The 9,583-nt window shown below is 37.6% G+C and overlaps 1 long non-coding RNA gene across 1 annotated transcript; it reads right to left on the bottom strand.

Moving 5' to 3' along the window:
- Positions 1 to 1,697: 1,697 nt before the first annotated feature.
- LOC103923953 lies at positions 1,698 to 4,607 on the bottom strand. The gene is made up of 2 exons (XR_663956.1): positions 4,567 to 4,607; positions 1,698 to 3,091 (listed from the first exon to the last, which is right to left on the bottom strand). It is a non-coding gene; the product is annotated as an uncharacterized LOC103923953 (long non-coding RNA).
- Between the last annotated feature and the right edge of the window lie 4,976 nt (positions 4,608 to 9,583).

Raw genomic sequence — 9,583 nt, 5'->3', positions numbered from 1 at the left:
GATTCTCTCCCCCATCCCACTGGGGCAGGGGGAGTGAGCAAGGAGCTGTGTGGTACTTAGTTGCTCGCTGGGGTTAAACCACAACAACAAAGACCACTAATTTAGCAAAAGCAAATGTGGTAAAAGCATAAAAAAGTTTATTATAATAAACAATACAAAGGCTATCTTAAGTGCATCATGTATTTCTACAAACAGTTCATTAAAGCTGTTTCATTTTTTAAATTAGGCCATCACATAACTTAGAGCCTACAATGCCTCTCTCATTGTCTATACAGAGCAATTCAGTATGTTCTCAGAACTACCTTCCGAATACAAAAACAGCAGTCATATCAGTACGAACACTGCACTTCTGGACTTTAGACAGACTAGAAAGGTGTATCACCTGCTTTAAGTTACAAAATCTTTTGTTTCTACAACTTACCACACTACTCCAGTCATCATCGATTAAAAACAAATAAAGAACACAAAAAAAAAACCCCATCTTGATCTCTCTAGAGAAAAGACTCCTTTAATCTTAGCAACTTATTTTGATTTTGACATATTGCTGATCACTGTGTAAGTTTTTCAAGTTATCTGGGCACACAACTAGACTCAAGACTAATTCTGAATTTTGCTCTCAATGATTTGTACCAATTGTCAATGATTGTCTAGAGTCACCTCCCTCCCCTTCTGTCCATTCTAGAAAAAATCCCCATGTAAACAAAATCAAATATTTATGTAGAAAGTGTCCTAAGAATTATACTACCACACAGCAATCTTAAAGTGCAGTATAATGCTGTGGTCTCTTCAGTAAGACATCATAACTAACATCCCTCACAGAAAACAGAATAACAGAAAAGACAATGAAGACAAGACTAGAAGTTTCCAGTAGTGTATAAGAAGGTGGGGGGGGAAGAGTAATTCATCCAGATCTTCTCATCCTGTGCTCTATAGCTTCTACAGAGCTCTCCCAGGCACAGTAGTCTTTGCTCAGATTTTAATCCTTTGTGGGTTTCTTAAGTTTATTAAACTATCCTGGTATCCAAACTACCATCTTTTCAGCTTTTGTTTTGTTGGGTTTTTTAACACATATCTAGCATCTCAATTTGAAGACTGTGCATTAAAAGTTTGGGAATAGAAAATGGCTGTTAGTTCTGTAAAGATGGGGCAATCCATATTAAGTTAAGAAGGCACATAACGATAGGTGCATGTTTATCAATACAGAAAACCCTCAAGTCTTTAGGAAACAACGTAAAATTGATTTTCAGGCAGTCAAGAGCAAATTTGAGGACGTTAAAATGCAAGAGGAACTCAGACTGCTCCCTACATAGAAACCATTCAGTAATACTGCACACTCGTACGTCTACCAAAATTCACAATCTAGATTTTTTTTTTCTGAATACTCTTAGAACTTTCGCTGTTGTTGCTGGTTTTCTGAGTGGGTTTCATGAGCCCTATTCCAAACAGGCCAATATGTTTACTTACAATTTATCCACCGGAGGGCACCACAGGATTTCACAATCAGCTAGACTCAGAGAAGGTGGAAGAGCTAAGCGCTATTACAAAAAGAGAAGAACAAACATGCAAGGTTTCAGCAGGTGTTTTTTTATTTATTTAGGAATTTGTCTTGGCACCCACACCCACCCCACTGAATACCTTTGTGTAGTATAATTAACTTCGGAGACACAGCAGAAAGCTTTCAAAATTAAATGCCCCAGTAAAATAAATCTTGTACATTCAGAAGTCAACAGCACATCAAGACCATAGGGATAATTTCACCTGTGCCCTGTCTTAAATCACCCTCATCTCTTTCGAAGTTCAACTATTATGCTCAGGTTGGAACCAGGAAACAGCCCATCAATTTATAACAGCTCATTACCAGCATTTAGTAATCTTACCTTCAAGCATTTTTTTAGCTAAAAATAAAAGCCAGCAACCTTCTTAAGTGAATGAAGAAATATAATAGAACACGTACAGCTTACATGTATATTCAGACTGCTTTAATTTTCTCTTACACAGCAAACAAATCAGATGAACTTTTAGGATTCATTTGGTTTGCATTATCTCCCAAGTTCCAGAGTTGCAAGGACCCAGCTAGGCTTCTCCTGTCCATTTCCTCTGTTCATCTGCATTTTTCCCCAAACAAGCATGGCCTCAGTGAACCTATGCCTAATGCCCATATTGTTCAGTGACTCTTGCTTGGCCCATTTTCCAAGTCTTGCTTCAACATGAACTGTTCCTTCCCAAACTGACCAAGAACATTTATACTGATGACCCACTGATTACTGTTTCACTTGGTGGTACTTCAGCTTCGAGTAGCTCTCAGAGATCTCCAGGGAGGTTTAACTGAAATGCAGTTCCTCCCGAATTCTAATATACCATGTCTTCTATGCAAAAAATACTTGAAGATACAGAGAAATATTCATTATTGAACACCATCATACAAGGCTTCAAAGTAAAACCACTGGAATAAAAATTAAATATTAACCCATTTCTATTAGCCATTTGTTCCATCTCAACTACTGCCCAATGACTGAAGATCTTATTTTCTGAATCCAAAACTGTAAAGAATTTATTATAATTACTGGAGCTAGGCAGCAGCCTGAGACAAAGCCTGATGGTTGCTGAAGGAGGCAAATGAGAGCAGCTGCTTGCACAAAGAAGAGGACCAGCAAGGGCCACAGAAAATGGCAGAAGCGATTGCACTTTCTTTAAGAATCAAGGAAAAAAACTCAAAAAGGTTCTAAAACATACACACAAGTCCTCTGACTGCCTTTGACCCACCTGTCATTATTTCAATAAAAATACTGGCAAAAATGCTTATGCATAGGGTACAATGTTTAGTGCTAGAAGCACAGGGCTTTGTAATGAACAAATATGAGAAGCTGAACTGTTTTAATACCTTCCATTTGGAATTAAAAGAAAAATGTGTCCACTCTAGAAGTTCCAGACAAAGCTTTTAAACTCAAAGCACATCACTGCATACATATGTCACCAATCCAGAAGGCAAAAATGATGCAACATGTTAAATAGAAGCTACTGCCAAAATTATCTAGATATTCTCTGAACTGTTCTTCTTGCAAGTCTTCATCTAGATTTTCCAGGTAGACACCTCTAATTAGAAATTTGAAAAGTAAGGTTTTTTAATGTCCTAACACAAAATCTGCTTCTGGATTATACTGCCACTATGACACTATCAAAAGAAGTAGACGTTTGAAAGGGTTTATTTGTGGCTTGGGTTTGCTAAAGAGAGAAAGATCTTTCAGAACTGAAAAATACAATTCACTTCTCTTGACTAACAGCAACAGCTGCTAACTCTCAAATACAAATTAAGGTTTTGGTTTTGGCTTTTTATTTGGGAAATTGATTAAGCTCAAGCAATTTTTTACGTGATAAAAATTCTTGCTTAAGCTTCTCTCAAATTTAAAGGAAAATTAGGGGGTTTTGTATTGCACTAGAGTCATTTACTCCCAAGTTCACCCTCTCCATAATCTGCCATTTTAAGTCAGCTCTAACACTCACACAGATCAATACATCTGGAGCACAGCTGTTTAATTTCATATTTGTAAGCTCTCCTGCAGAAGACAGTATCTCTTAGAGATCACCTGTAAGTTGTGCCAGCAGACAGTGAAACATTATCTTTCATCACTCTTCCCTGTGAGTTTTAAGGTTGATATTCAGACCTCCAAATCTAACCAAAACATTCTCACTAGCTCTTGTCCCATTTTTTGGCAGTAGGTGATGGTTCTGGCTGCTGTAAAATGGTCACAAGAGGTGCGATAAATGCTAGGAGATTATATTCATGTAACATCTGCAAGTTCTCTTTTTGTTACCTTTACCATACATCCTTCATCCCTTGTATACCTCCTCCAAATACACTTGAAGTTCACTGCTACAATTATTATTCTTTAACAGGCAACAGAAACAGTCTTTCAACTGATGACCCCCAGTGAAACAGGACAGCAAAGGGGTGTTCTCCAACTTCAGTCTGGTTGATGAACTGCAACAACCTGGCACTGCATGAGCACAAACCACAGCACTGACTGCAGCCAGTTTTTGTTGGCTTGTTTTTCCCACTCCCAGGGCTGGAGGTGGGCCTATTTTATTTTTACTTTTTTTTTTTTTTAAAACTAGTATGTTCTGACAAATGAACGGCCCATGGCAGGTGCCTGCCAACATGAGTCTTCAGTGAGTTACAGCTCATGTACTGTATGAAGACAAGCACACACACAAACGTGCGAAAAATTGAAATGGCAAAGACTGTTACAAAGAAGAAAGTGTGAAAAACTGAAATGACAAAGGTTGCGTTAACAGCTTGTCTCGCAGTCACAAACTGGAATAGCTGCTAGCAGTTTTAGAGTTAGAAAGAGGTAAAATGATGAAAGGAGTGACTTCAGATAGCCCCATTTTTTTCTTTGTTCACAGGTAGTTTATCAGCAGTTGAGGGGTTGCTGACACAGTAAAATGTTTACAGATAGCCAGATGTAAAGTTTGGATAGATTCTAGATTCAACACATCATCAGGAGATGATTCCCAACAAATAATCACAATGCTATTTAAAACAAAACAAAACGTAAAACAAAATACCTAGGAACTGAGAAGTATCAACTTTAAACTTCAGCACTCTGAAAAGAGAAAACAGAAATAAATTACCCCCCTCCAAAAAAAAAAAAAAAAAGAATATTTGCAATAAAGCTGCCTAAAAGAGAAAGGACAACAGTAAATGGAGTGCAAGAAGCACTTTTTCTGTTGTTTTTAGGTGAAGAAAGACAACATCAGGACTGCATACCAGCCCTTCCCAACTCTTAGGAATGTCTTCTGGGAACATATTGACCGTGTCACTTGTGGTCACCAGTGACATTTCTCACTAAAGTACAAAACTAACAGAACAACTAACAACAGAACTGCCCACAGAGGAGGATCTGCTCTGCAGTCTTCTAGTGCCAAAGGGTGAAGGATCACCATCCTCAACCTGTAATCCAAAAGAACAATGCAAGTTTTGGGAGTTTCCCAAGGGTTTAGAAAACATTTTATACCTTATTTTCAGCTCCAAAAGCTGGCACAGGTTTGCAGGTCCATAGCACACCTATGAAGCGTCACACCAGGAAACGTATATTATTTTGTTACACAGACTTATGTCTGAGAAGAGTATCCTGGAAATGCCTCCCCATGCTCTTCTGTTGTTGTTATACTCCCCACAGACTTCCACTATTGATTGACTTCAAGAGACAGGAGTGAAACTAGATGAACCTTCAATTTTACCCAATTAATCTAATTCTATGTTTTCAGTTCCTTGTCTGATCTTCTGATGCCCATAAGGTGCAAACAGTAACTTTAAACAGTAACACCGCAAAACAACTGTTGATAGGCTGATATAGGTATTCCATCAGTGGTAAGTAGAGGGCAGTCCTAGCCCCTCTGCTTTCTTATGAGCTACATGATGCCTTAGACCTGAAGACTTCCATTCTCCATATTTATAATCTAAAATAATAATCTGAAACAGATAATTTAGGTTCCAGAACTTAAATTTTCTGTTTTAAGACTTCAGAAGTAAGACTGTTGTGTTTATTAAGCATGTTTAAGTTCTAAATATTTTTTCCCCCTCACTACTCCTGTTCTTTATGCCATCCAGTAATACCTGTGCAAAGGAAGGAAGATGCACAGCAGCTTTCCCCATGTGAAGAGAGAAAGTGTATAAAGGAAAGAAGATTCCATGAGCTTTCCACTCAAGGACCATTGCTCTATTCATCACGCTAATTGTCAACATAGTCTATTTCTATTATTAACTGGAGACTTCAGGATTTTAAACACGAGATCTTTCAAAGGTGAAGGTTTCCAGTTATTCCTCAGAACTGAAAGTCATCTGCAAAGCACAGAACTACAGCATCTCATTGCAAAGGAACTCAAATAATCCAGATCATGGCGGAAAATCTGTGATCAGCTCAAGATAAACACTTCTTGAAACACCTTATCTTGCCACCAGAACAGAAAGAAAAGAAAGGCCTCTAGGACAGAAAAAGACCAGGAAGAGCAGCTAGCTCAATTCTTATGGTAAAGGAAAGGAAAGAAGAAAAAGCATAAGAGTTCTTTTGCTGCAAAAACTTTTCTTTGTGCCAATGATCATATTGACAACCCATTTCTTCTTTGTTTAGGAATCCATTCAACTCCGAATGTCATGATGCCAATACTGGCTTTGCTATTACTCCACAGCTTAACTTCAGCAATACATTTAAACTCTTTGATGACTGAAACTCCTCCCAGGCTGTGTATAGCCTATGGTAACAAAGTGTAGTACCAGCAGTAAGGTGAGAATACAGACTGTTCAAATATTTGAAACAGTAGACAAGAAAGGGAGAGAAGAGATATAGTTTCTTAATTCAAAGCCAGATGTGCAACACACATATACAAGCAGCATAACATAGTGAATAGACTGCAGCCTGTCAATTCTTATCCCAACACAGAAAACCCATAAAAGTCTGTAGATTTTAAATCCTCTTGTTAATGTAACAATTACTAAAAGACATTAAGTAGCATTACCATATTTGTTAGGCTTTCCAGTATCTTATGTGTATGTTTTTGTCCTTAAAATATTTTTACATTCATGTTGGACGTGTACATTTTTTCAACAAATTAAGAACACTGCAGTTTAAGCTAGTAGACCCTGATTAAGCATTTAAAAAACACCCAATCAATAAAACTAATATTTTGAAAAGGGGATACATTGTTGTGAATATTCTATCATCTAAATGTAAACATGAAAACAATTACTGGATAAACACAGATATAGTTGAGATATATATATAGTTGAGTGGGTTGAGATAAAACCAGTTTAATAATTGAAATAAAATTATGATAATAATAATAACAACAACAACAACAATAATACTACACAAAGCAAGTGATGCACAGTACAATTGCTCACCACCCGCCGACCGATGCCCAGCCAGTCCCCGAGCAGTGGCCCCCCCGGCCAGCTTCCCCCAGTTTCTGTACTGAGCACGACGTCCCATGGTATGGAATGGCCCTTTGGCCAGTTTGGGGCAGCTGTCCTGGCTGTGCCCCCTCCCGGCTTCTTGTGCACCTCCAGCCTGCTCAGTCAGTAGAGCAGGGGAAGCTGAAAAGTCCTTGGCTAGTGTAAGCACTGCTTAGCAACAACTAAAACATCGGTGTGTTATCAACATTGTTCTCACCCTAAATCCAGAACACAGCACTGTACCAGCTGCTAGGAAGGAAATTAACTCTATCCCAGCTGAAACCAGGACACAGCGTGAAAAAGATTACTGGGAAAACAGCTAAGGGTCTGAAACATGCCAGATTCGTTTCTGCAGTTCTCAGACATGAGAAGATATGAAGTTCAAATGAAAGACATAATTCTCATGGGTACTGCATGTGGAATATGTGCATCAATATGGCATCTTCTAGAAACACCAGATAAGCTTTATCAACTGTTGGCATAAAGTCAGGAATATGCCTCATCCACAAATAAATATGCAAGACTAATTCATCTGCCCTGTAATAGCTCACCAGTATAACACCAGCGGGGGAAAAAAAAAAGTTATCATTTTTGTCTATGTTTCTAACAGACCTTTCAGTGTTTAAAACAGTATGACCACACCATAATTTAAGATAGAAACCAGGTATCCTTCCCGCACTATTTTACTTATACAGGTGCTCCTATTTATTACCCCTCTCAAAAAATTTGCCCAGAAACATCTTACAGCCACCAAAGACAGACTGATCCATGTCTTACAGAAATCAAAGTACATCCTTTACCTGTTTAGAACATTCTCAGAGGTATGGCTGATCACCACCTAAGCTTTTTCACAGGAACCTAGAGGACTAACTATGAAGCAAGAGTGAGGACAGCTCCTTCTTTGTATATTTTGTACAAGGAAATCTAATGTGTCATCAACCTCTGTTTTTCTTTATTCAACTTTCTTGAATAAACTTGGGCATTTAGCCTGCTCATGTAACGTGAAACAATAAGCTCAGAAGTCACTACATGGCCCGAAGTAGTACGCAATGTAAGCATAATTCACTATTGCATAAAGATGCGTAGCTGACAACAAAGATGTGAAAATCTGAGCTAGCTTCTGGTAATTACTGCTCACAAATCACTAAAGTATCATGATTTCACATCTCATTATTTTTTCCTCCCCTTAATCAATCAGGAGTTCCAAATCAATACACTTTAAAAGCTTTCTACTGTATTTGGTTTTTAAAATAATACTGTAAAAAGTGTGGCTTTTTTATTTTAAAGAATTACACTTAGAAAATTTCTGAAACTTAGCCCAAGAAATTAATTGACATTGTCAACTTCAGCTGCTAAATAAATCATCTGCTATTGGAAAAATGAAACAATTGCTTATTAACCACTAGATTCATGAATACACTGTGACTTTAAAAAACACTAGGCTATCAAGCACAGTAAGTTGCAATAAGGATTCCTCCCAAACATATTAGTATAGCTACATATAACACGGCACTATTTCAGAAATGGACATAGTAATTGTACAGAATCTATTATAACAATGAACATTGCATACACACACAAAATCAAGTGAAACGACAACCTCACTCTAGAGAGGTTTAGCATTTAGAAACTTTCAATGAAGTTCTGCTGTTGGGAACAATCTATGTCCCTTTTATGGTAGAGATACTGTTGAACATTACAGTGAAAGGTTAAAACGGTTATGCTCTACCTATCCCAGTTTTCATTTATTCTTCCTGTATACTATTTTAAAAATTTTAATGGAACTAGTTTTAAAAGCACTAAAAACAAAACACAACTTTCTGTCTTGGTAATGGAAAATTCCTTGTAGACCACCCATTCTCTGCTCTGCTTAACACCCCACTGTTTTCAAACGCCTTGGAGTAGTTTCTGAATTTAAAGGGTAGCTGTGCTGAGTTACTTCCCGAAGAGGAAAGGGTGAATGTGACAGAGCACACACAAGATACACGGAATTACATCTGTTCCATTACTGAAGCAGTCTGCACTCCCAGCCATTTGTCCACCCAAGCAGAAAAGCAACACTTTTTTCTTGTAGCATTTTCTTACCTAGAGATTAATTCATTAAATAGTTGCTGCAGCGTGGTCACCCAGGGAGGGAATGAGCACTAATGAAAGATTTGAGTAGTTGGCTTCACCTTCACCTTTTTACACAGAGATGAAAGAATTGTAGTTGATCTTACAATAAGTTTGATTCAGAGAACAGAGTTATTTCTCTTAACTTTTCACTGACACTGCAACTCAGTGCTAACGTACAAAGGTAAGCCCATCCCAGTAAAACTCTACAGAACAATTTTATCTTTCCTGTCAGACTGACACCTTCAAAAAAACCCAACCAAAAAACCAAAAAAACAACCCCCACAAAACCACAAAACATTGCAGGCTCCATTTACAGGAGATACATTTCTGTCCAGAACTCAGAATATACTGTATACTAGTTTTGTTTTTCCTTAAATACATCTAGAAAATAAAACTCATTTTTTTTTATTTGTACCGAACAGTGACAACTCACTTCAAAACAATAATACAAACCTCTGGTATCTAAAAAGTTATCTAATTTTTGAATTACCTTTCTACAATTCTATCAACCTGTTT

The sequence above is a fragment of the Pygoscelis adeliae genome, unplaced genomic scaffold, assembly GCF_000699105.1.
Source record: "Pygoscelis adeliae isolate BGI_AS28 unplaced genomic scaffold, ASM69910v1 Scaffold159, whole genome shotgun sequence".
NCBI lineage: Eukaryota > Metazoa > Chordata > Aves > Sphenisciformes > Spheniscidae > Pygoscelis > Pygoscelis adeliae.
Note: the sequence above shows the minus strand (reverse complement) of the source record. Positions and strands in the feature narration are given on the sequence as shown.